Source organism: Cupressus sempervirens, chromosome 6 (genome assembly GCF_028749045.1).
Source record: "Cupressus sempervirens isolate cs-2001-9-10 chromosome 6, ASM2874904v1, whole genome shotgun sequence".
Classification (NCBI taxonomy): domain Eukaryota; kingdom Viridiplantae; phylum Streptophyta; class Pinopsida; order Cupressales; family Cupressaceae; genus Cupressus; species Cupressus sempervirens.
This window is the reverse complement of record NC_143123.1, coordinates 631,956,725-631,982,877: the sequence shown is the minus strand read 5'-3', so window position 1 is coordinate 631,982,877 and position 26,153 is coordinate 631,956,725.

Genomic DNA, 26,153 nt, shown 5'->3' with positions numbered 1-26,153 from the left:
TCTCTACAACATGGTCCTATAGGAACTATAATCACATCCATACCTTGCATGAGCTCTGAGATATGCCACATCAAAGATCACACCCCTATGGCATTTAGTGACCCTTAGCGACATTTTGGTTCAGCATGCCTAAGAATGTTCAAGCATTTAAGGGGATGGGACAAGATTGGGGATAGGGTTTACCTAGCCACCCAAAGCTAATGAAATAGATAGTTTGATCCCACAATGAAAGATGAGAGAGATTTGGTAGTTGGCAACTTTGTACTAGCCAACACTACAAGTTTTAGCATCACTTGAGATGACATTGCAAAATCAAAATGGAGAGTAATCTCCAAAAAGTGAGACAGGTTATTATAGGTCTCAACAACATGGTCCTATAAGAACTAGAATCACATCCTTGTTAAAGATTGTAGCCCTATGGCATTTAACAACCCTTTGGGACATTCCAGTTCAGCATGGCCAAGAACATTTGAGCACTAAAGGGGATAGGAAGAGGTTGGGGATAAGGTTTACCTAGCCACTCAAAGCTAATGGAGAAGATAGTTCAATCCCACAATAAAAGGTGAGAGAGATTTGATAGTTGGCAACTTTGTATTGGCCAACACTACAAGTTTCAGCATCACTTGAGATGGCATCATAAAATAAAAATAGAGTAAGATCTCCAAAAAGTGAGAGAGGTTATTGTAGGACTTTGCAAGATGGCCCTATAGGAATAGAATTGCATCCATACCTTGCATGAGCTCCAAGATATGCCCTGTCAAAGATCGCAACACTATGACATTTAGTGATCCTTAGGGACATTTTGGTTTGGTGTGCTCAAGAACATTCAAGCACTGAAGGGGACATGATGAGGCTAGAGATAAGGTTTACCCAGCCACCTAGAGCTAATGGAGTAGACAGTTTGATCCCATGATGAAAGATGAGAGAGATTTGGTAGTTGGCAACTTTGTACTGGTCAACACTACAAGTTTCAGCATCACTCAAGATGGCATCATAAAGTAAAAATGGACTAAGATCTCCAAAAAGTGAGAGATTTTATTGTAGGTCTTCACAACATGGTCCTATAGGAACTAGAATTGCATCCATACCTTGCACGAGCTCCAAAATATGCCCTATCAAAGATCACAACCCTATGGCATTTAGTGACCCTTAGGGATGTTTCAGTTGGGCATGCCCAAGAATGTTTGAGCATTGAATGAGATGGGAAAAAGTTGGGGATAGGGTTTACCTAGCCACTTAGAGCTAAAAGAGTATAAATTCAATCTCACGATGAAAGGTGAGAGAGATTTGATAGTTGGCAATTTTGTACTGGCCAACACTACAAGTTTTAGCATCACCTGAGATGGCATCACAAAATCAAAATGGAGTGTGATCTCCAAAAAGTAAGAGAGGTTATTGTAGGTCTTGGCAACATGGTCCTATAGGAACTAGAATTGCATCCATACCTTGTACAAGCTTTGAGATATGCCCCATCAAAGATTGCATCCCTATGGCATTTAGTGACCCTTAGGGACATTCTGGTTTGGCATGCCTAAGAATGTTCAAGCATTGAAGGAGATAGGATGAGGTTAGGAATAAGGTTTACCCAGCCACCTAGAGCTAACGAAGCAGACAATTTGATCTCATGATGAAAGGTGAGAGAGATTTGATAGTTGGCAACTTTGTACTAGCAAATAGGCCTAAAAGGAAAATTCTTCCTAAATGGGTTTAGAACTCAATTTTCCTAATAGAAAAGGTTTCTATGGACCTAATCCAACAAGAAAATCCAAATTTTGAAGTTCTCCAACACCCAACAACTAATTTGCATAATTGTTACCAACATTCCTAATAGGGCTAATCCTAGCTTTCTCGGTCAAACTCCCAAACCTTGCAAAGGACCACACTATCTTTTCACTTCTTTAGAAACCCTTCAACCACCTCTTAGGAATTCAAAAAGATCAAACTCAGACTCTATTCCAATACCAACTTACACCCACTTTGAGTCACAGACCTAATTGGCCAAATTAGGCTGGGTTACAAAGGAAGTATGAGAAAATGGGTTCAAAGACCTAGCCTTCTTCCAAGATTAATGACTGATCCAATGGGATTTTGACAAGATAGACTCTAACCTACAAGTGGAATCCACTCTATAGGCCCAACCCTCAAACCTAGGGTATTCAAACAACTTGCATCAACTACAACACTTAGGGATTCCCTATTACCAATAGGCCTACAATGGAAAATTCTTCTTGGATGGTTTCAAAACTCAAATTTTCTGATAGAAATGGTTGCTATGGACTTAATGCAGTAAGAAACACCAAACTTTAAAGTTTTCCAACACCCAACAATCAATTTGCAAAATAGTTACCAACATTCCTACTAGGGCTGCTCCTAGTTTTCATGGTCAAACTCCCAAATAATGCAAAGGAACCCCAGCTGATTTTTCACTTTTAAACACTCTTCAACATCCCCTAAGAGATTACAAAAGATCAATCACCAACTCAGCTCCAGCATCAAGTTATGCCACTTTGTGTCACAGTCCTAAATAGCCAGTTTAGGTTGGGTTACAAGGAAAACACAAAAAAATGGGTTCATACACTTGGTTAAACCCCTTTTATCTTTTCTACACATCCAAATTGTCCTTCTATACCCTTCACCTAGGTTAGATTAATCATTTTGGGAGCCTAATCCTTCTTTTTCCTTCAAATATAGAGTAGACATAAGATTATGTTTAGTCTAGGGCTTGCTAGTAAAAATAGGTGTTGTGCTCCTATAGTCCTAAATCTTTGCCATCTCAAAGACCCCTCTCATAACTTTTATTCCACAAAGTAGCATTGAAATCGCACAATGGGTTTGCAAGTTAGAAGGCCATCTTGCCAAAACCCTCAAATTTGGAGTAAATCGACCTACCTGCACTAAAACTGATATAAATTTTTCTATATATAAGATAAAGACTTAAAAAAAATTGAAATGGAATACTAATTCAACCCTCTATCCAACCATATAAGACTTGTACCACCACCAATCCATACAAGTGTACAAAATTGAAAAAATAGTGAAAAAGATAGTATTTTATTCACCAATGTTGTCCACCATCCGTACAATGACCTTTCCCATGTGTGGGTATCCAAAATACATGCCTTCCAATAGTTATAACTTCCATTTGGATGGTTGGAACACCATAAAACCTCCTTTTCAACTTGACAACTATTATTGCAAAAATTGCTATTTTAGCAACTTTTGCATTTTGCAACTTTCTTGCATTTTTTGCAATTTTTGCAAACCTATATTCCAAAGGTGTCTTAATACCTAAAATCCACCTAAAACATACTAAAATCATTAAAATGCTCAAAATCTCACCTATTATGACTCCTTGGTTACAAATGCTCACTTGGCTTAGAACCACACCAAAGTGCCATTGTACCTTACAATTGAGTCTGTTATTACACCTAATTAAAGTGTTTGTTTTGTTCAATAAAATAAGGCCTTAGGATTGATTAAGAAATATCCCTAAGGCCATCCACTCATGTAATGGATTCAAGACCCCAAGGTGTCAATATAAACCTGGGAATCATTTGGTCCAAAAGGTGGAATTTTTATTTATTTTATGTTTGTTAGGGTAGTTTATGTGTTTTGAGTCTTAGAAAAACATTTGGGAATGGTTAGAATTGAATTAGGAAGAAGGTTTGTCAAAATGGCAAAAATTGTAAAAAATTACAAAAGTTGCATTAGCAACTTTTGCAAAAAGCTAACAAGTTTAAAAAAAAAAAACCACTCCTAATGGCTAAAACTACCATGGGGTGGTTCTACCCATTTGTAATGGCCTATAAAGGCTCTAGAAACTCGAGGGGAGAGATAACATGAAGAAAAATATGTACTTGCTCTTTGGAATCATTAAAATCTATTATTTTAGGATTAGTTTTACTAAATTTTCCATACAGTATGGTTTTATATGATTGGGAAGTGAAATTTTTTATACTAGATAACTAGACCTACTAATTTGTGAAGCATTGGAATTGTTTTCAAGTTTAGCAATCAAGGAACTCAAGATATTGAATTTTCTTGACCACTGCCTTGTGAAACCCTCAAAATCAGGGTTTGGCCAAAGAAATGGCCCTAACTTGAGATCTCATTTTTGGAATTTGTGCCAAATGGGTAGGGAGAAAGTTAAGGTGATATACTTTCATACTTCAAAAGCCCTGAAGTAGGAGGTTGCAGTAGATATTTTTAGGAGCAAGCCCTATGTCTAATATCCCTCATGTATTAGATCAAATTTTATGCAAATTGATGAAGTAATGTGTTTGAAGGAAGTAGGGGACTTGGTGTGAAGGAAAAAAATATTTTTTTGGGTTAGAAGAATACTCTAAAGTTGGTGGTTTGATTCCATGAACCCATCTATTGGCCATTTCCTTATAGACCACGCCTAAAGTTGCTAATTAGGCTTGAGTGCATGGTTTGGGTTAAGGTATGCTGGAGTGAAGTGGAGCCTTAAGACTTTGGAATCTCTTAATACTTGAAAAAGGGTGTCTAAAACTATACTTTTTTTGCCTAGTCCTTTGGAAGAGTTTTGAGTTATTGCTAAAAAACTGAACTAAGAAGCCTAATTGCCTAGTAGGTCAAATGCTACATTCTATTTTGTGGGTTGTTAACAGTAGGTTAAATCAATAATTTTCCTTTTTTTGGTCATTTTAAGATTTCCTCAAGCCATCATTGGTGTTAGAAAGGTTTGGAACACCATAAACCCACTTTTGTCAAGTTGGGGGGTAGTAGGCCATTATTGAACTAAGTAGGAAGAAATTGGATTCTTGTCTTTTTTCGGAGAGTTGGGTTTGTAAACCTGTTGATGAGTTGTAATATTAGATTAGTATCCTTTTCTAAGTGAATCATAACCCTTGCTTAATCCTTTGTGGAGTTTGGAGGTTTGGGTGCTAGAAGGTTGTTTGATTTTTGCTTCCTTGTGCTTACTCTGCATCAAAACCGGTCTAGCACACAAGAAAAAAAAGTAAAACTATCCCACATGCACACAAGAGAAGAAATATATGTCTACTATGGTCAATATATCTACAGTTCATATTTTTTGTTTTTATATGAGAAGATTTGGTATTTGAATCTCTATTTTGCACCTCTTTTTTAATATCATTTTATTGCTTAACTGAATGGTGACCTCAAGAATTTGGTTTTAATATCTTTTTGAATGCTTAACTAATGGTAACCTCTTTTTTAATATCATTTTATCTCTATTTTTCACATTTTGAAGTTGGTTTAATAGGCTGATTACAAGAAAAGGGCTGACTGTCTCGAGTAACATAGCAATTTCTTCACAATTTTGATCTAATTTAATGGAAAGATCATCATTCCATGAATGATAAAATTCTAATTCTCATGGAGTGATTGATCCTTGATATGTACAATATAATTTCTAACTTTTAATGTGTAGATGAAAGGTATTTTGTTGGTGATCACTGAGAAGAGTAGTGGAAGGGTTAATGGAAGTGGATGGTTGAGAGTAGTAGCGAGAGATCTACTTGAAGGTGGCATACTTTTTATGGTTTGAGGAGTCTAGTAACACAAAATGAATCATGTATCCACCCTCAATTTATCCTAGAAAGGTGTAGAAGGTAGTTTATTGAGAGGCCCTGGTTTTGAGGCTTGTTTATGAGAAATTTGGGGCTTTTGTACTTCAAAGCATCCAAGGCCCAAATTGGTGACATATTTGGAGGTTTTTCATCATATTTAGTTTGTATGGAATGTAGGGGCCTTGGGATGAGAGAGACTATTGGGACTTGTGGGGGAAATCCTTTTTGAGTCAACCTTCAATACAAAAAGTCAATTTTTGGTTTTTTCTTTCTCCTTTCTTTAATAGTTGTTTAAAGTTCTTTGTATTCCATCATGTTTATTGCTTTGAGAGGTGCTTCTTGTTATTGTTCTTGCTGCTACTCTTCTTCCTTCACCTTATCCTCTAAAGATTCTCCCATCTCTAGATTAAGTTGCTTCTTCTTTTCCTTCAAATATCTTTCACTCCTCTCAACTAATTTGTTCATCTTATCCTTTGTAGTCTTGAGTGCTTCAGTGTTCCAATCCATTTTGGGGATTGGTTTTTAAAAAAATTGTTTTGACCATAGGTAAGCTCAAGAAATTTTCCATCATATCACTTCATTTGACATTTTTTCAATCAATTTGATCTTCATTTGATGAGAATGAGGTGTGAATAACTTCATTAGACTTCATATTCATTTGTTCAATTAGCTCATATATCTTCCATCCTTAGTTTGTGCTTATGGAAATTCCCTAACAACCCTTCTATGCACAACTTGGGGTTAAATGAGTCCCTTGCTTCAAATGCATATTGTATCACATAAGCCATTTCAATTTATTTAGTGTTTGCAACATGAAGAGTACAACAAACATGTTGGAAAATATTGTCATTGATATTGAAGGGCAGAGTTATGAGACAAGTTAAATATAGTAATTTGCATAATTATCTTTGCATGGGCCAAACCATGCATGGAAGGAATTATAATAAAAGTGTTGGCCACCCATCAACTTTTGGTAGCCCTTCTTAATGTACCCTACCCAACTCCCCCCTACACCCAAAAAAAGAAAATGAAGAAACCCTGATTTGAGTGCCTTATTGGGCAAATGTAAAAAGTGAATAAAAATGCACTTGGCTGACCTCATCAAGGTGGCATCATTGTTAAGTGAAAGGTTACCAATGACTACAATATTTTATATGCATAATTATTAGAAGTGGTTGTATCATTAATGAGAAAGAACCAGTCTAGCACACAAGAAACAAAAGTAAAACTATCCCGCATGCACACAAGAGAAGAAAAACATGAGAAATATCTATTTTACACCTCTTTTTTAATATCATTTTATTTCTTAACTGAATGGTCACCTCAAAATCATAGTATGGAATAATTTCAGAAAATTTGACATGGACATATTTAATGTGCACAATCTAAGAAACCTCTTTAAATGTATTTTTCATTGACTATTTTTAGGGATCTAGACATGCTTAAACAAAACTAATGAGTTTCATTGATAATATTTGGTTTCATCAAGTGTTGACATTATTGCATACAACATCCAAAAAATATCAAAATATCAAAAGTCTTTTTGTTCTCTCAACTTATACATCAGCTGATCAACATTATCCTTAGAGAGAACTATATATGTAACTGCCCCATTATCATCAGATCGAGACCTATTTTCCTTCTTACTTTTTGATGATTGTGATCCTCTACAATCCTAGGTATAAGATGATTAACAAAAAATGTTACTTAAACTCTATCTCTCCCATCTCATACTCTCTCTCTGCCACCCCCTACTCTCTCTCACACTCTCACACTCTCTCTCATCCCCTACACACTCTCTTTTACAGACACACACACACTCCCATCCCCCCTCTCTCTTCTCTCCCATCCCCTACTCTTTAGATCTATCACACACACTTCCATCCCCCTCTCTCTATCTCTCTCTCCCTAATCTCTCTCATAGTCTCTCCCATCCCCTAGTCTATCTCACACTCTCTCCCTCTCCCACCACCTACTCTCTATCCTCCATCCCCTACTCTCTCTCTTTCATAGACACACACACTCTTATCCCCCCACTATCTTCTCTCCCATCCCCTACTCTCTAGATCTGTCACACACACTCCCATCCCCCTATCTCTCTCTCTCTCTCCCTCTCCCACTCCCTCTCCTACCACTTACTATATCTCTCTCTCCCTCTATACTCTCTCTCTCTCTCTCTCCCATCCCTTACTCTGACTCTCTCTCTCTCCCATCCCCTACTCTCTCTCACATTCTCCCATCCCCTACTCTCACTCTTTCTCTCCCATCTTGTACGAGCTCTCTCTGCCACCACTTACTCTCTCTCTCACTCTCACACTCTCTCCCATCCCTTACTCTGTCTCTCTTACACACATTCCCATTCCCCTCCTCTCTCTCTTGCACTCGCTCTCCCACCACCTACTCTCTCCCATCTCCTACTCTGTCTCTCTTACACACTCTCATTCCCCCCCTCTCTCTCTCTCTCTCCCTCCCACTCCCTCTCCCACCACCTACTATCTCTCTCTCACTCTCTCCCTATCTACTCTCTCTCTACCAACCCTACTCTCTCTCACACTCTCACACTCTCTCCCATCCCCTACTCTCTCTCTTACACACACTCCCATCCCCCCTCTCTCTCCCTCTCCCATTGCCTACTCTCTTTCTATCCCATCCCCTACTCTCTCTATCTCTCTCCCCTCTCCCATTCCCTACTCTCTCTCTTTCACACACACACCCATATCCCTCTCTCCTCTCACATCCCCTACTTTTTCTCTCACTTGCTCTCCCTCTCCCACTCCCTCTACCACCGCCTACTCTCTCTCACTCTCACTCTCACTCTCACTCTCTCACACTCTCACTCTCACTCTCTCTCTCACTCTCACTCTCTCCATCTTTACTCTCTCTCTACTACCCCCTACTCTCCCTCATATTTTTGCACTCTCTCCTATCCCCTACTCTCTCTCTCTTACACACATTTCCATCCCCCCTCTCTCTCCCTCTCCCACTCCCTCTCCCATCACCTACTCTCTCTTCCATCCCCTACTCTCTCTCGAGCTACTCTATCTCCCCCCTCTCCCATTCCCTATTCTCTCTCTTTTACACACATGCTCTCCCATCCTCCTCTCTCTCCCTCTCCCTCTCCCACTCCATCTCCCACCACCTACTCTCTTTCTCCCCCATCCCCTACTCTTAATCTCTCTCTCCCCATCCCCTACTCTCAATCTCTCTCTCCCACCCTGTACTCTCTCTACCACCCTTACTCTCTCTCTCACTTCCTCTCTCTTCCATCCCCTACTTTCAATCTCTCTCCCCCATTCTGTACTCTCTCTTTTCCACCCCTACTCTCTCACACACTTCCTCTCTCACCCATCCTGTACTCTCTCTATCACTCCTACTCTTTCTCACTTCCTCTCTCCCATCCCATACTCTCTCTTCCACCCCTACTCTTTCTGATTTCCTCTCTCTCCCATCCCCTACTCTCTTCCCTCTCCCATCTACTACTTTCTCTCTATCTCTCTCTCTCTCTCACAAACACACATAGCCATTCCCCCTAGCTCTCTCTTGCTTTGCATCTTCTATGCATTATTTAGGTCTCAATAGTGTGTGTGCACTATAGTGTGCACATGCTACCAAGACCAAAATTCAAATGCTTTAAATATCATGTGCATGCTATAGCATGTGCGCACTATAGGGCGTACACGCTATTGAAAGCTTTGTATTAAAACCAAGCCTAAGGCTTGGTTTTTCCTTGGAGATCCAATCCAAAGGTTTGGAGTTTATAAACAAGTCTGAGATGTGTTTTCTAACAAAATTACAAAAAATGATTGATTTTTTTTTTTGTGCTCTCCTTCAAGATTCCTCATGGTTGGGCATCGATAAGATCAGGTTACATGACATTATAGGTCTATGTGTTAGCTATATAACCATATAATTTATTTTTAATTTGAACTATTGCAAGCCTTTCATCTATAATTTATTTTGAATGTTGTTGGCATAAAGTTATTTGCCATTAGTGACAATACACATAGTTCAAACCGAGTAATACAGTGTAGACCGAATGATGGCAACACAGTTCAAACCGAGCACTGGCAACACAATTCAAACCAAGCACTGAAGACACAGTTCAAATCGAGCACTGAAGACATAGTTCAAACCAAGCATCAAAGACTCAGTTTTAACCCAGTAAAGTTGCACTTAGTGTCAACCGAGTAAAGATGCACTCAGTATTAACCTAGTGAAGTTGCACTTAGTGTCAACCGAGTAAAGATGCACTCAGTATTAACTGAGCGAAGTTGCACTTAGTGTCAACCAAGTAAAGATGCACTCAGTATTAACCGAGTGAGGAAGAACTTAGTGATAACCGAGCTCAAGAGGTTAACGAAGAAGTTAGTTTCTACCAAGTGACACTGTATCTACCGAGTCACCAATGGTTACAGAGTTCTAGGAAATGTTGTATGACTAGTATGAACTGAGCCCCTACCTCTACCGAGTGCATGACGATGCCAAGTAACATAGTAGATGTCGCGTATCAGAAGGTCATCAAGTCTGTCTGAAGAACCTGAGTTTATTTTACTATTTGGCCGACTCAGTTATATTTTGTTTACTTAGGTTTGGCCGACCTTTCATGAATAATTATTGGAATGGTATATATATGTAATGTATTATATCATTCAATATAGATATAAAAGAGACAGATAGATACAAGAAAGACATACAAGATATAGAATATTGCAAAAAGGAGAGACATAAGATATGATATGCGAATTCATCAGTAGAAAAGAATACTCAGCAAGGTCTACTAGGAGAAGAAATGATTTCATCAATCATAGAAGGTGATTTACAATAAAGAACTCAGTCAAGTTGTAAGTTGATCTGTTGGTTCATCCTAACAGGTGAATCATTCTTGTAAATCCTTTAATAGGGTAGACTTAACCGTCTTTATTCAAATCTCCTAACAGAGTGCATACTTGTAAAGTATGTTTGTAAATCCTCTAACAAGGTGGATCTAGCAATCCTCTGTGCTCCTAACAAGGTAGATCACCAAAAGTGATCATTTTAAGCCTTAACCGGCCAACTTCATACTGCAGTAACAAAGCTTTGTGGGTATCATCCCCACCCCAGTTTTACTTTCTATTTTGGAAGGTTTCTAGGTCACCAAATCTCTGTGCAAATATGGTTTAAATTTTTAATAGTTTTTTTTTTGCAGGAGGAGAGAGTGACCTATTATATCTTGAATATTTCCAACAATTGGTATCAGAGCATTTTTGGTTCTCAAGAAAAAGTTTGACAACTTGAGCAAAGATCTAAGTTATGGAGATATTTAGACTGGAGAAAGTCATTGAAAATGAAAAGCTAGATCTAGAAATGGCCATGGTTCAACTCAAAGAAGAAAAGGAGCATCTTTATCAATCCCTAAAAAGAAGAAAGGAACTTGCAAGACAAATGAATGACCATCACTATGTTGAAGAAAAGATTGAAGATTTTTTACAATCAAGTAGTTCAGAAGAAGCTGACAAGGCAATCAAAGAACTTTTAGAAAAGAATGGATCTTTGCAAGAAGAGGTAAGAAAGCTTAAAAGAGAGAAAGAAATACAGTCAATTAGGCTATGTGAAGTTTTGGAACAAAGAAACAAAGCACAAGAAGAATTGGAAGATAAATGCCATAATCAATCCCATCAGCATGAAGACCTTATAGACCAACTCTCTAATGAAAATGAAGAAATTAGGATTCTCAGAGTACAAAATGAAAGTCTACATAATGATTTAAGAACTAAGAGATGAATCAATGAAAGCTTGGAAAATGATCTAATCTCTGAAAGGCAGGTCAATAAAAGAATGATGAAATCCCAAGCAGATATGAATCAATTAAATCAACAAAATGAGGAAAATCTTTATAGACATAAAGGTAAAGCTGGTCTTGGATACAAAGAAGAAGGTGAATCCTCCAAAAAACATGAACAAAGGAATAAAAAACCCACTTGTAATCACTGTGGCAAGTTAGGTCATACATCAAAAAAATGTTGGAGCAATGGAAAAGCAAAATTCAATGGTAAATGCTACAATTGCAATCAGCATGGTCACAAAGCAAATGAGTGCAAGGAAAAACCAAAATTTGAAGGCAACTGTCACAAATGCAAAATAAATGGTCACAAGGCATTCCAATGCAGATCCAAATCATTCAATCCAGCTGAACAACTTGTCAAATCCATATTTGGATGGGACTACAACACCTGGTGCAGATGTCACTATTGTGGAGAATATGGACATACTGGCATAAATTGTGCTAGACATCACCTAAGGAAGAAGGACACTACTGTAAGGTGCTACACATGCACAAAACTTGGTCATATAGTTAGAAATTGCATGAATATAGAAAGAATTGAAAATGAGAAGAAAATCAAAGCAGACAACATTTAGAAGTAAATGAAGCAACAGTGGATTCCAAAATCTACCGAACAAGATAAGTCAAGTAATGGAAATATCACTCAAGAAATGAGTGATTCCACCATTTTCAATTAATATTCATAAAAGAAAGTATGGAACTGCATCCTCCAAGAATTATCCTAAACAATTCCACAAGAAGAAAGATGATTTGAATAGTATTCAGATACACTTTGATCCTAGTCTTAACCGAGTTCGGTCGGGTGCAATAAAGTTTTATTTATCGAGTTATATCAATCGAGCAAGGTAGGTTCATAACCTTACCAAGTTAGGTCAGTACATCAGTGTTTTCCTTTGATCACCGAGTTGATAGTATCTACTGAGCAAGTGGATGACAACCTGTTATTTCATCTACTGTCATACCTGTTGGTTTGACTTTTTGTGTAGTAGAAGTTTTCTGTTAAATCATAGAAAAGTCAGATGTTCTATTCCTAAGTGAAGCATAGAGTTTTGGATAATCCATCCATAAAAAGTAATCATCATGTAAACCCTATATCCTCTTTATTCATAAATTGTCAGGCGCGAAATTTTGAATTTTCAAAAAGAGACAAATATGATGTCATATCCTTTTTTCCTTTTCTCCCGGGTTACCTTTCTTCTTATTTGTCCCAGTCGTCATATCCGAGTAGATCTACCATTGTCATTACCTCACTATGACAAGTTGCATGCTTATTAAGTATGGCGAGGTAACGAATGCTGAGTATTTTATGAGGCAGGACCGTAAAGTAAAGATACGACAATCAGAGATTTTCTTATTAAATGATTTATTGTGCAGGTACACTTTCCAAGTTACCATCCAAAAAAGATAGGGCCCCACAAGAAATATCTAATATCAGAGCCGGAATGATGGTTTTTTCAGACATTCTGCCACCTCGCTATCGAAAAAATTAGACACTTTGCCGTTAGCGAAGTAGTGAAGCCCCGTAAAATGGTAAAAGGTCGGCAAGATCTTTGGTGATGTGGAATGATAAGTGACTACAGTAAATTTTGACATGTGCCAACTATGCAGAGATCTGATTCTCATCAATGCTTTTCTGACTGAATGTACAAAGGATCCTGAACGTCATCTTGGAATGGATCAACGGAGCTCGCTACCTCGCTATGAAGAGTTGCGAGGGAGATAATTATAGCGACATAGTGAGTTGGGCTTGCCGCCTTCTTTCTTAACAAGCCCTATAACGTATCTTTCGATCGATTCTGGATCAAATCCACGATTGTCGTCGCTTCGCTATGGCAAGGTGCTCATTCTTTATGCATAACGAAGTAGCGACATGTTGACACATGTTCTCAGTCGTCAGTGGGTCTAGGTATAAGTGCCATCAAAGAAATAATTCTATATGTGGTGAGTTCTCATTGGGTAAATTTACTGACATGACAAATGCAACTCCTAGTTGTTCTCTCTACACCACATGATCGTAGGATTTTTGAAGATCGACGACGCAGTTTTAAATGAAAAATGTAGTGCCACTCTCTGTATTAATTAGACAAGAAAGCTTCGTCCGTGAGGAAAAATAGAGTATAATATAGAGAGATTTCATCAGTTTCATCTTACGCGAGCAAAGATTTGGAGCCATTCTTGTTCAAAAGCAAATAATGAAAGAAAAGCGCGCCAAGGTCTGGTAGAAATTGTGAAGTTCTCTGTTCATGGAAAATTTGTAGGAATACAGAGGAAAACAGAGACAAAATTCAAGTAAGTAATATTACCATAATCTTCGTAAGCTTTTCAGTTCTAAAAAGATAGTCCAAGATGCCTCCGAAGAAGGGATTTTCAGGTGCAATAAACTACTTGGATAGAAATGTGCATGATGATTTGCTTGAGTTGCTTCTTGAGTCTACTATAGAAACAGTGCAAGTTAAGAGGTTAACCTCACTAAACCCTAGGCTAAGGATAGCTGATGGATTGTATGATAAGGGTAATTGGGTTTAGGATGCTCAAACTTCTCAAATTGGTTTGAGTTTATTCAAAAAATGGTTTGCAGAAAGGAAGTTATATGCCCCTCATGCCAATATATGGAATTTTGATCTTGGAAAGCTTGTTGTTCCCAACATGTTTATGGATTTTGACCTTCTTGAAGCTATAGCAAAAAATTATGATCAAGCCACTAAGGTAGTGAGAAGAATGGATGGTGAGGCTTTAGTTACCATCAGTCCAGAGGAGATTAGGAAAGTTTTTAGTCTGGGACCTCTCACAATGTATCATGTGCCCATTAACTTGATAGAGTTAGAAAAGGAATATATGTCCAAAAGGGATGTAGTTAGACAAGGTGCACTGAAAGCCCACATAGGCCGAATTGGAGGCCTACCAACAATAACATCATCTTCTAAAGAACCATTCAAGAAATGATTTTAAATAGGGAACAAGAGGGGGAGGCACTGCCAGTCCAATTATGGAGTGTAGACATGACTTGGGAAACAGAAAATGCTAGCTTTGTTAGATTTGATAGGTACTTTGCCTCTAAACTAAGATGCCTCATGTTGAGTGAAAATCCCAGAATTCCTAAGGCATTAATGCATCTTGTCAGGCCTATGGACAAACTCCATAGTCTAAAAGTTTCACATAATTGGGGAGATATTATCCCATATCCAGTCTCAACTGTCATTAGGGTCTATGGATTCAAAGGGACACCCCATGTACTACCCTATTAGGAACCTTTAAAGGTAGGGATAGCTGAATTTTTGTGGTAGTTGGGAGGAGTACAGGAGACCTTTTTGCACAAAAGGGGAATAGGATCAATTTTTCCTACTTGCACTATAGCTCACCAATTTGTGATAACTAAAGAAGGGTGGATCTTTCTCCACAAAATTTTGGATCAGTATAAGATGGCAGTGTCTCATGCTCATTTTTGTGACACAGAAGGTTTCTTTAACTCTGCTCTTAGAATTAGGATCAAGCTTCGTCCAAGTCAGCATGATTTCTATTTTCATGAAGATATAATAAGGAATGAATATTCCCTCCATGAGTAAGAAATAAAGAAAGAAAAATGGAGAGTCTATTCAAAAGTTTTGGAATTCATTAATTGTTTTGACAAATATTACAGTCCTCTTAGTAATACTGCAACCAATGCAGATAAGATAAATAAGCTCATGAATACATTCTCTGAGATAATGGAAGTAATGAATGAGAAGAAACAACATTTTATTGATTCTTTTCCAGATAAAGCTAGAGAAGTTATGAGAAAATTGGGTTTCACTCCCAACATTGGAATGGGTCCACTAGTTGTATGAAAGAAAAAAGGATATACTGTTGTTCAGCAGTAGATGCTCATTGTAAACAAAGAAAAGCAGGTAGTTGAATCTACTAGTACTGTTCTGGAAGAAAGACCCCCTAAACCTTATCCCAAAAGAAGAAAAATAATAAGGGAAGAAGGATCCCCTGATGAAGGTTACTCACCTTCTCAAACTCCAATGAGAATTGAGGAAGAGCAGCTCACCAATGAGCAAATTGAACAAATGGGGTCACAAGGAGAAATTTTTGTTACTCAAGCAGAAATTGATGAAGGGAACCCCCTGGAACCTCCTATGCCAAGTTTTGAATTAACTATAGGAGATTTTAGAGGAAGGGAATTGGACCCTATTTTGGAACAAGCCAGTTAGCAATTTTTATCTGATAATAGTTTTGTAAGATCTAGGGCTTTCCATCAGTTTGCATGGAGGGTAAACATGCACATTTTTGGGCAAAGGTGTAAAAATATGAAAACAAAGCATCCAAAAATGGATGAGGCCTCCATTCAAAATAAAATAAAGGAAAAAATGATGCAAGAGTTCCAGAATATAACCCCTGATGAGGGTAGACAGATGGTAAAAAGTGCAAATATTTTATTATTGCCCAATTGGGATATTGCTGATGCATTAATTTTTAATTCTGTATCAAATAATTTAGGACTACAATATCCAAATAAAGAGGAATTCTTGGGAAAAACATTCAGTAATGATCAAGCTGCCCATGTTATGTGGTCACTAAGAAGAGGATCCCGGACTACTTCATCACAGCCTGATGATTTAGGACTAACAGGGAGTATCATTGTAAGGAGAGTTGTTGATACTTCAAATGTACAGGAAGCCCACATAAATGTGGATTATTCTAAATTTGCCTTGGCCACTGTAGAAAGAGAAGAAAAGGAAATGATTGATTTGCACAGTAAATATGAAATAGTGGTGGATGCTTACAATCAAGAGGTAAAAAAGAGAATTGAGCTGGAAAATAGGGTATCTCAATTGGAGAAGATACTTGGAAAAAGGAAAGTGGGAGAATCCAGTACACTGAGAATTGCATACCCTTCACATTCATCTGTTGGATTAACCCCTATCATTGAAATACCTGACACCCCTGAAAGGCCCCAATTCTATACTGCAGAGGAATTTGAAGCAGAAAAAACCAAATTACATGAGTGGCAGATAGAATTTAGAAATCAGCAGGAAGAAAAATGGAAGCAGGGTGTGACATATCTGAGGGATAAAATACAATTGTCAACTTTTTATGATCAGTTGACAAGGATTGTAACCCTCATAGATGAGTTGAATAAAGAAAAGGATGGACTAAATTCTCTTGCGTAGAAATGGAGAGAGAGAAATAATGATATTACAATCATATGTATATCTGCAGTCCAAATGCCTTATCATCAAGTTGAGAAGATTTTTGATTTATTGAATAAGTTAGAAAATTTTGAGAATGAAAGAGATTCTTTACAGAGAAGATTGATACTCTGTTTTTCAAAATATCTTGCTGAAAAATTCACCTTATTTCCTTGCGCTTTAGAATCTGTTGATACAGTAAAGGAAAAAGAAAAATGGAAAAAGGAAATGGATGAGTTATTCGATAATAAAACAATAAACATCATCAGTGGGACTGGCCATTGGTTTTGGGCAAAGACAAACGAGGAGCTAGTAAAAATACAATTGTATTATACTGATATGAGAAAAGAATTGGATGATTTAGAAGAAAATGCAAATTCTTTAATAAAGATACAAAGAGAAACTCTAAGTTTTGATTGGCCAGATGATGATACTTTTAATAAATGGAAAAATCAGTCTAGGGAACAGATGTCAGAAGACAATGAGGAAGAAGATGTAAAAGTAATAGTTACCTTTGTAATCAGCAATGATGACATGGAAAATCTCCAAGTTAAAGTGAGTTTGCAGGTAACAGAAGATGATACATCACTTACAGACCTCATGGGTATGTACTCCGAAGATGAAGAATGATTGTAAGATTAGATCACAACAACTAAGAAGCATAACAGAAAGGGACCCGCGAAGAAATGTTGTTGTAATTAATCTTTCTGTTATTTTGTTTTTGTCTTTCTTTAGAAGGACACCTGTCACCTTCTTTAGCCTGAAGCTTGTTGCATCTCACACTATTTAAGTGAGATCCCAAGGCTAAAGAATGGTCCGAATTCTGTTTTTACTAAGTGTTGTGCTTAGTCCTGTTTTTGGTCCAAACATTTGAAAAGCAAGTTTGCAGTATACTTTTCTGTCAAAATTTCTGAGAATACATGAATGTAGAAAGAGCTGTGCTTCTTTTCTGTAGGTTTTTCTAGGTCTATTGTAAAGGATATAACATTTTCAAAGGAAATGAATACAAATTATGAACTATCCCCATATCATTTCTTTTTGAATTTTGTCTCCTTTTAAATACTTAGCTACCTTGATGTTGTGTGAGTAAAAGCTTATGCAATTGATTGCAATCTAGTAGGGTTGTATATCCATTTATTATTGTTGTTAATTCAATGGATTAAATAAGGGCTCTGATGAATGTGATGAGATTTCTTAAGTATTGAAAAAGATTTTTGAATGATAAATTCTAATAAGAATTGATGATAGAATTTGTTGCAAAGCAACAAATTAGATCTAAGAATTTGCTATAGACTCTGAACCCCAATGGATTAGGCACTGATCGAAATTATTTCAGCCAAAAGAGAAGTATATTATAACTGGTATCATGAAATAAAATTTTACTTTTATTTCTTGTAAGATATTCAAAGTTGGCCAGCACTTTCCTGCATGGAATGTTTTAGTTTCATTTAGCCATTGCTGTTGAAAACATCTATAGATCTATAGAAGATTTCTTGGCCATATCTATTCAAGGGATGTGTTTACCAATTTGGTAAGAGTTATGTATATGTTTGAGGATTTAGAGATGAAAATCAGAATGAAACTAAGAATAATTCTCATACAGTTGTTCCATTTTTGAACCATCCTCGGGTACACCCACCTTGGTTTTGCAGAGCCAAAAGAGTAGAAAACTGTCTATGGTTTTGTTTGAAGTTGGGTCCTAGTACTTTGCATATGCAAGTGTTAATGAGAATTGGCTATTTTTTAGGTTGTATATGTACTGATATCTAGGTATTAAGCCTTTTGTTGTTTAGTAGTTTTAGCACCGTTTTATAAATCGAAAACACCAACAAAATGGTGACTCTGCTGGGGACTTGTCTAACACATCTGTAAAAAGTACTGCAGTTGTCTTTGGTCCTACTGTGTACATGTGTGTCGTATGATCTTTTTTTTTCTCATGGCTATAAGGGAGTCTTTTAGTGTCAAACCTTGAGGATTCAAAGAAGATAGAACCCAAGTACCATTGCTACACACTAACTCATCCAGCTTATCCAAGTGTCTTATCTAATAAGCAAGAGTTGCAGTCTTACAACATCAGTGATTGGTCTATCTGTGCCGTATTCTTTGTCCCTACTTGTGTATTGTTTTCCTTTAGTTAGTAAAAGTGTTATTATATTTTTCCCGAATGAGGGTGGTGACTCAGTCAAGGTTTTGAAGCTAGTGCTTATTGTAACAAAAGAAGAATATGGCTGACAAGAGAAAAAACACAAGGGCTTACATGAGAGCCAATCCTGATGTATCAATGTACACTGATCTACCCCAAGGTGGTAGGAAGAACCAAAATAAGAAAAGAACAGATCCAAATCCTACTTGGAAACCCAGAGGTAATGCATCTGTAAATTCCCATTATCTACCAATAATAGGAAGAGAGTCATCTTTGCTTAGCTCTGAATCCGAAACTACAAGACTCTTAGGAGGTATTTTCAATACCCCATTACCAGATGAGAGAGTTTTTCAAGACAAAGATGTATCTACTATGGGAATTCCTTCATTAAGACTAGAGCCTGTAACAGATATAAATTGTAGGTTAGGATTTAGGAGTTCATCTGATAATCTTTTTAATCCCAGAGTAGCCCCTTATATAGAACCAAACCTTATAGATCTAGATGACCTGACTGATTCTGAGGCAACCTCTGCATACTCTAAAGAAGTGCAATCTGAAATAGGATTTTTGAAGAAATGGATTGCTGAGGAAGAAGCTAAATGCATTCGTCTTGAAAAGGAGAGGGAGCGAGCCACTTTGGATGCAATAATAGAAAGAGATACTCTGCTAAGAAGGATGGCTGCTTTGAAAGAGCAAAACAAAAAATTAGAAGAGAATACTACAACTCTCCATAAGGATGTCTTTGGAGACATTGATAATCTAAGAGCTAAAGTTCAACAACAGGAGAAAAGCCTAAATCAAAGGCAAGAACCAATTATTTCTCAAGTTCAAGCTTATAAACCTATTCAAGTTGATCCGGTAGAGCCCATTGGAATAGCTCCAGATAAAGGGAAAGGCAAGGCTATAGGAATCCAAATAAATGAGCCTCAAGCTATACCGAGCAAACCTATACAACCCTCCATATCTAAGTTGGATCTAGATCTTGAGAAGGCTTGAAAAGAGAGGGAAGACCTTGCAAAAGAACTTGAGAAGGTTGAGAATGAAGCTCAGGCTGCAGAAACTAGAAGGAAAATCCAATTCATAAAGTCTAATTCTGCATTGGCTTCATGGCCTAGTTTGTCTATCCCACCTACAAATCCTACACCAGTTAGTGGTCCCATAATCCTGACTCAGAAAGTACCTCATTTTCCACTATTGGCACTTAAGTCCCACTTGTCCCACCACCACCGTCCCAAGCTTCTCCCCTGAGTCAAGCTAATATAGCTAGTACCTCAAATGTTCCTAGTTTCCAGAAGAAACCTATATACTTGGAAAAGTATAGACAAATATCATTTGTCGGTATTTCTGGTGCCCCCCATCCCATATCTTTTGATTTAAGGGATAAAGTGGTTAAGTTTTCTGGAAATAATGATGTTACTGGTGAAGAAAATTTGAGGATTTTCATTGACATGCTGAATGATTATGAAGTTGAACATGAGGACATGGTGATGAAATTATTTGTGCATTAACTAATAGAGGATGCGAGGGATTGGTTCAGGAGGTTGCCCGATGACAGTATTACTTCATGGAGTGATTTGGAGAAATTGTTCAAAGAGCAATATGGGGACAATACTAATGCAGGATTCATGTTGAACGAGTTCAACAATATCAAGAAAAATCCAAATGAATCCACATTTGATTTCAATGTGAGATTTCAAAAGGGGATGTACAAACTTTTTCAATTTATGAGGTTAAATGAAGATTTCTATCTCACAACCTATTTCAATGCTTTTGATAGCAAAATGGCTTATCAATTGAGAGATAAGGATCCTAAAACTTTAAGAGATGCCTATAGAGTTGCAGTGAATATAGAAAATAATAGAAAGGCATCTGGAAAACTAGGAAGGAGGGATGATCCTAAGCTTTTTAATCCTAAGAATAATAATAAAAGGGAGGGTGACAAAACTCCCATAGGAAAAAAGCCTGAAGAACCTACTATAGGCCACGTTTTAGAAATGCTCAAGAAGATGAATCCCACTATTTTCAATAAGCCAAATGTTGCTGAAAGAACCCCTATGAATAACAACAATTTCAATAGATAGCCTAGGATGCATAATTACCCTTACACCACTCAATGGAAAGATGGTAAACCAGTTCCCAACCAGACCCAAAATATGAAAGATAAGGGTACTCCAGACCCCCTGCTAAGGAACACTGTGAATATGAATGATGATGTACCATGGTGCATTATATGCTAATCACCTCATTCTGCTGATTATTGTGCTGTTGCTTAGTCGTTCGCCCAAGCTCAAGGAGTACAAGCTGAAGAAGAAACTGAAGAGAAAAACCATGATGATATAAGCTGCAATATGGTGAACACATGTGATGATTTGATAGATTCTGATTCAGAAGAGCCTGAGAATGATATTACTAGCAAGAGAATTGCTTACCAGTTACATCATCACTAAATTTTTTCAGATGATGAAAGGTATGATACAAATAAGGTATGCAGTACATTTTCTAACATAGGTATCACAACTTTAAGAATCCCCTCCAAGGAGGAAATTGATAGAATTACAGCTGAAATGATTTCACAAGTCCATAGTAATTATAATTTGAGAAATAGAGCAATAAATAATGATGCAGGAAGGCCATCTAGTGTGTTCATTAAAGACACCACTCATAAGATGAATGATCAACACAAGAAAGTCAATATAGATGTGCCTAAGATCAAGGAGAACAAGGGTAAGAAATGGGAACCAAAGAAGAAGGTTCAAATTCAGATAAGTGAAGCAACAAAACCAGTAGTGCAACCAGAGAAATCAGAACCGGATGTTATCAAGCAAAATGTGGTGCTTACTACTCAAAAGACTTCGATTCTAGGTACTATTGTAAAACCTACTATGGTTGAACCTGTTGATATGATTTCCATGTTATCTCAAATTACTGTAAAAGTGCCCTTGTCTGAGCTTTTTAGAATTGAAGAGCATAAGAATAAGGCTTTGTCATGGTTGGGTGGAATAGCAAACAACAATATTATTGATGATCAAGCTGTATCCCAACATACCCCATTAATAATAGAGGACTGTGGTATTATATCCCAGATTCCTCAGATGTTTTTAGATGATTCATCAGTTGCATTCATAGAAGATATTGATCCTTTTTTCCTTAGTCTAATCATAAAAGGGAAGACCTTAAAAAATTGTATGATAGACTCGGGAGCTTCCAACACTATAATGCCTTTCAAAGTAATAGAAGCCCTAGGATTGAAGGTGGATACTAAGCAAGGCAGATGCCGAGGGATGGATGCTAGAGAGGTTCTAGTAATAGGTACTATAAATGCCTTACCATTCAAACTGGCTGCATTTCCTGAGGTAGAATTAACCATGTCTATCCTTGTGGTAGATATACCTCCACACTACGGAATGCTACTCTCTAGGAAACAGAGTGTTGCCATGGGGGGGGAGCCTACAATGTGACCTTACTTATGCCACTTTTCATATAGGAGACAAAGTTGTCAGGGTAAATAGGAAACCAAGGGTTAACCACATCTTAGGTGAAGAAATTGACAAAGATACCACTTGTTTCCTAGACACTGGGATTAATGCTTTCAAGGCTGAACTAATTATTCAGGAAGTTAAAAACTTGCCTGCTATCATTGAAAATGAGGTTGAATGTTGCATGAATTCACCAAAATTATGGACAATGTTCTTTGATGGGGCTAGTTCTAAAGAGGGTGCAGGGGCAGGTGTAGTCTTTGTGTCCCCTGAAAATAACACCTTTAGGTATTCATTCACCTTGAAGTTTGCCTGCACTAATAACATCGCAGAATATGAAGCATTGCTGCTAGGACTCAAAGTGGCCATACATCACAAAATTAAGAAATTGTGTGTCATAGGGGATTCTGAACTGATTATCTCTCAGATCAAAGGAACCTACTCCTCCAAAAATAGGAGATTGAAACAATATAGAAATGCAGTCTGGGATCAAATTGAATTTTTTGATGCATTTGGGATCTCCTGGAGAGATAGGACTCAAAATAAGATGGCTGATCTTATGGCAAATGTAGCCATCAAGCCAAAAGAAACATCATTTGCAAGAATCTCCCAGATTGAGGTGCAAAATAGACCTTCCATACCTGACAACATTGAGAATTGTCAGGTGTTTGAAGATGACAAAGATATTACAATTTTTTTGCTAAATGAAGACAAGTACCATGGTCAGGAGATGGATTGTAATGGACTGATTGAAACCATAAATGGGAAAGAAACCATTTTTGGTCAAGAAATAATGAAATTAAAAACAAATAAGATGCCGAAGGGTTTGGTAGTCTTGGAAAATATTTTTGATAGCCAAGACAGAGTAAAATCAGGAGCAAATGACCCCAAACCCTAGGAGTTAGAAGAAATAAATTTGGGTACGAATGAAGTTCCTAAAAGGGTTTACATTGGCCAAGATCTGACTGTTGAAATCAGGAAAGCATTGATTGACCTACTTAGAAAGTACAAGCATGTTTTTGCTTGGTCATATGATGACCTTAAGGCTTATAGGGAGGATCTTTTCCAGCATGTCATACCGTTGAAGAAAAATGTAAGACCTTTTAGGCAAAAATAGAGACCAATCAATCCTACCCTTGCCCCAAAAATGCAGGAAGAACTGACAAAATTGAGAGATGGTGGAATAATCAAACCAATTAGGCATTCCTCCTGGGTTTCAAACCTAGTTCCTTTTAGGAAGAAGAATGGAGATATTAGGCTTTGTGTTGATTTTAGGAATCTAAACATTGCATCTCTGAAAGATAATTATGGCTTACCTAATATGGAAGCCATGTTACAACAAGTGACCGACTCTGAATTGATGTCAATGATGGATGGCTTTTCTGGATATAATCAAGTTCTAGTAAAATAAAGTGAACAATTCAAAACAACCTTCACAACCCCTTGGGGAACATACATGTATGTGAGGATGCCTTTTGGCTTGATTAATGCAGGAGCTACTTTCCAAAGAGCCATGGATGTAGCATTTCATGAGTATATTGACAAATTTATGGTTGTGTACCAAGATGATCTTACAGCGTATTCTAACAAGGCTGAAGATCACTTCAAACACTTGAAAAAAATCTTTATAAAAGCCCTGGAATATGGGGTATCTTTAAACCCAAAGAAATGCCCATTTGGGGTCACAGAAGGAAAGTTATTAGGAAACATAGTGTCTAAGGATGGGGTAAAAATAGACCCAGAAAGGGTAATAGCTATTGATAAAATCCCCAAACCAAAAAATGTGAAAGGTATCCAGTCCTTTTTTTGGCCAGGTTAATTTTCTGAGGAGATTTGTTACCAATTTCGCTGAAATTAGTAGACCCATCTCAAAAATGATCAAGAAAGGAGCCGTCATAGATTGGAATGGTGAACCTTCATAGGCATTCCAGGATATAAAGACTGCAATAAAGAATACTCCAGTATTGAGGACCCCAGATTATGCAAAACCCATGCATATTTTTTCTTTTGCATCATTCCATACTGTAGCTATAGTTTTATTACAGAAAAATCAAGAAGGATATGAGCAGCCTATTGCCTTTTTCAGCAAATCCATGCAGCCTGCTGAACTAAAGTATGAAATAAACAAAAAGCAAGCATATGCTTTGGTAAAGGCTGTAAAAGCATTCAGAAGTTATTTGGTAAGTGCTATTGTTATCGCTTTTGTACCTAGTCCTGCAGTCAAGGATATATTCTCTCAGCAGGAAGTGTCAGGAAGGAGGTGTAGATGGATCAATAGAATCCAAGAATTTAACATTGATATGCAGATAAAAAAGCTAGTAAGAGGTCAAGGTTTGGCCAAACTCATGGCCTAAACTAACCTAGAAGCTAATCAGATAAACCTGGTAAATGATGATCTCAGAGCTGACTTCTGTGACATGGACCAGTGTGACTGGTACACCAATGTCATACATTACTTGCAACATATGGAAGTTCCTCCCCATCTGCCTAGCAATGAAAAAAGGAATACTAAATTGCAAGCCATCAGGTATATAATTGTTCAAAATAACTTATGGTGGAGAAACTTTGAGGGAGTTCTGTTGAAATGTGTTGATAAAGAAAGGGCAAAAGAGGTTTTGAAAGAAATGCATGCTGGAGTATGTGGAGGACATTACATGGCCAAAACTACTACGCATAAGATAATGAGGGCTAGATTCTGGTGGCCTTCTCTATTCAAGGATGCTCAAGTTATGGTTAAGAAATGTGATCCTTGTCAGAGGTTTGCTGGAAAGCTAAAATTCTTAGGAAATACTCCACTGAAGCCAATTGAAACTCAAGCACCTTTTCAACAATGGGGTTTGGACTTCATAGGAGAGATCTTCCCCAAGTCTAGCACTGGCTATTCTTGGATTTTGGTTGCTACTGACTACTTTACAAAATGGGTAGAGGCTATCCCTACCAGAAATGCAACAAGTAAAGTGGTAAATAATTTCCTATTGAATAATATTATTTCTAGATTTGGATGTCCACAGAGAATTGACACAGATAATGCTATGTGTTTTAGGTCTGAGGAGTTCATCAAGTTTTGTGATAAATATGGAATGACAAGAGAATGACAAGGGAATGGACAAGCTGAGTCCACAAATAAAAGCCTGTTGAAAATCATTAAGAGAACCTTGGATGATAATAAAAAGGCATGGGATTCCAAGTTACAGTTGGCAATATGGGCTGACAGAGTAACTGTAAAGAAAGCAATTGGGGTAGCTCCATTTGATTTAGTATATGGAATTCAAGCTAGAATGCCTCACAACAACTTGATGGGACTATACAATTACATCCATTCATATGATGAAGATACAACAGATGAAATGAAAGAAAGAAATAATAAATTGGTTGGATTGACCGAAACCAGAAGAGAAGCATCTTTGAGGAACCAAAAGTTGCAGTTGCAAGTCAAAACACTCTATGATAAAAGAACTGTAAGCAAAAAATTTGAAAATGGAGACCTAGTCTTAATGTGGAATGCCAAAATTGAAGATAAAGGAAAACATGGCAAATTTGATCCTATTTGGTTAGGCCCATATCTCATTGAGAATGCTTGGGGTGAAGATTCTTACATAATCAAAGATATATTTGATAATATTCTTGAATTGCTAGTTCATGGACTATTCTTGAAGAGGTATTTTTCTTGAAAAAATACTTATTTTCTTCAATGAATAGTAGCTTTAGGGTTTCCTGTCGTCTTGTTTTCTGTAAATCCTTGTACAGCCAGGTTCTTCATTTTTGTGTGTTGCTTTGTGCTCTCTGAAGAAGTTGTCATCTTACCGAATGTGTGGTCTTCTTTCCCATAGATTCTAAATTCTTGCATAGACTCAAGTAGTCTATCATCCCTAGACAGACCCACTGTTGGTCTGACTTTTTGTGTAGTAGAAGTTTTTTGTTAAATCATAGAAAAGTCAGATGTTCTATTCCTAAGTGAAGCATAGGGTTTTGGATAATCCATCCATA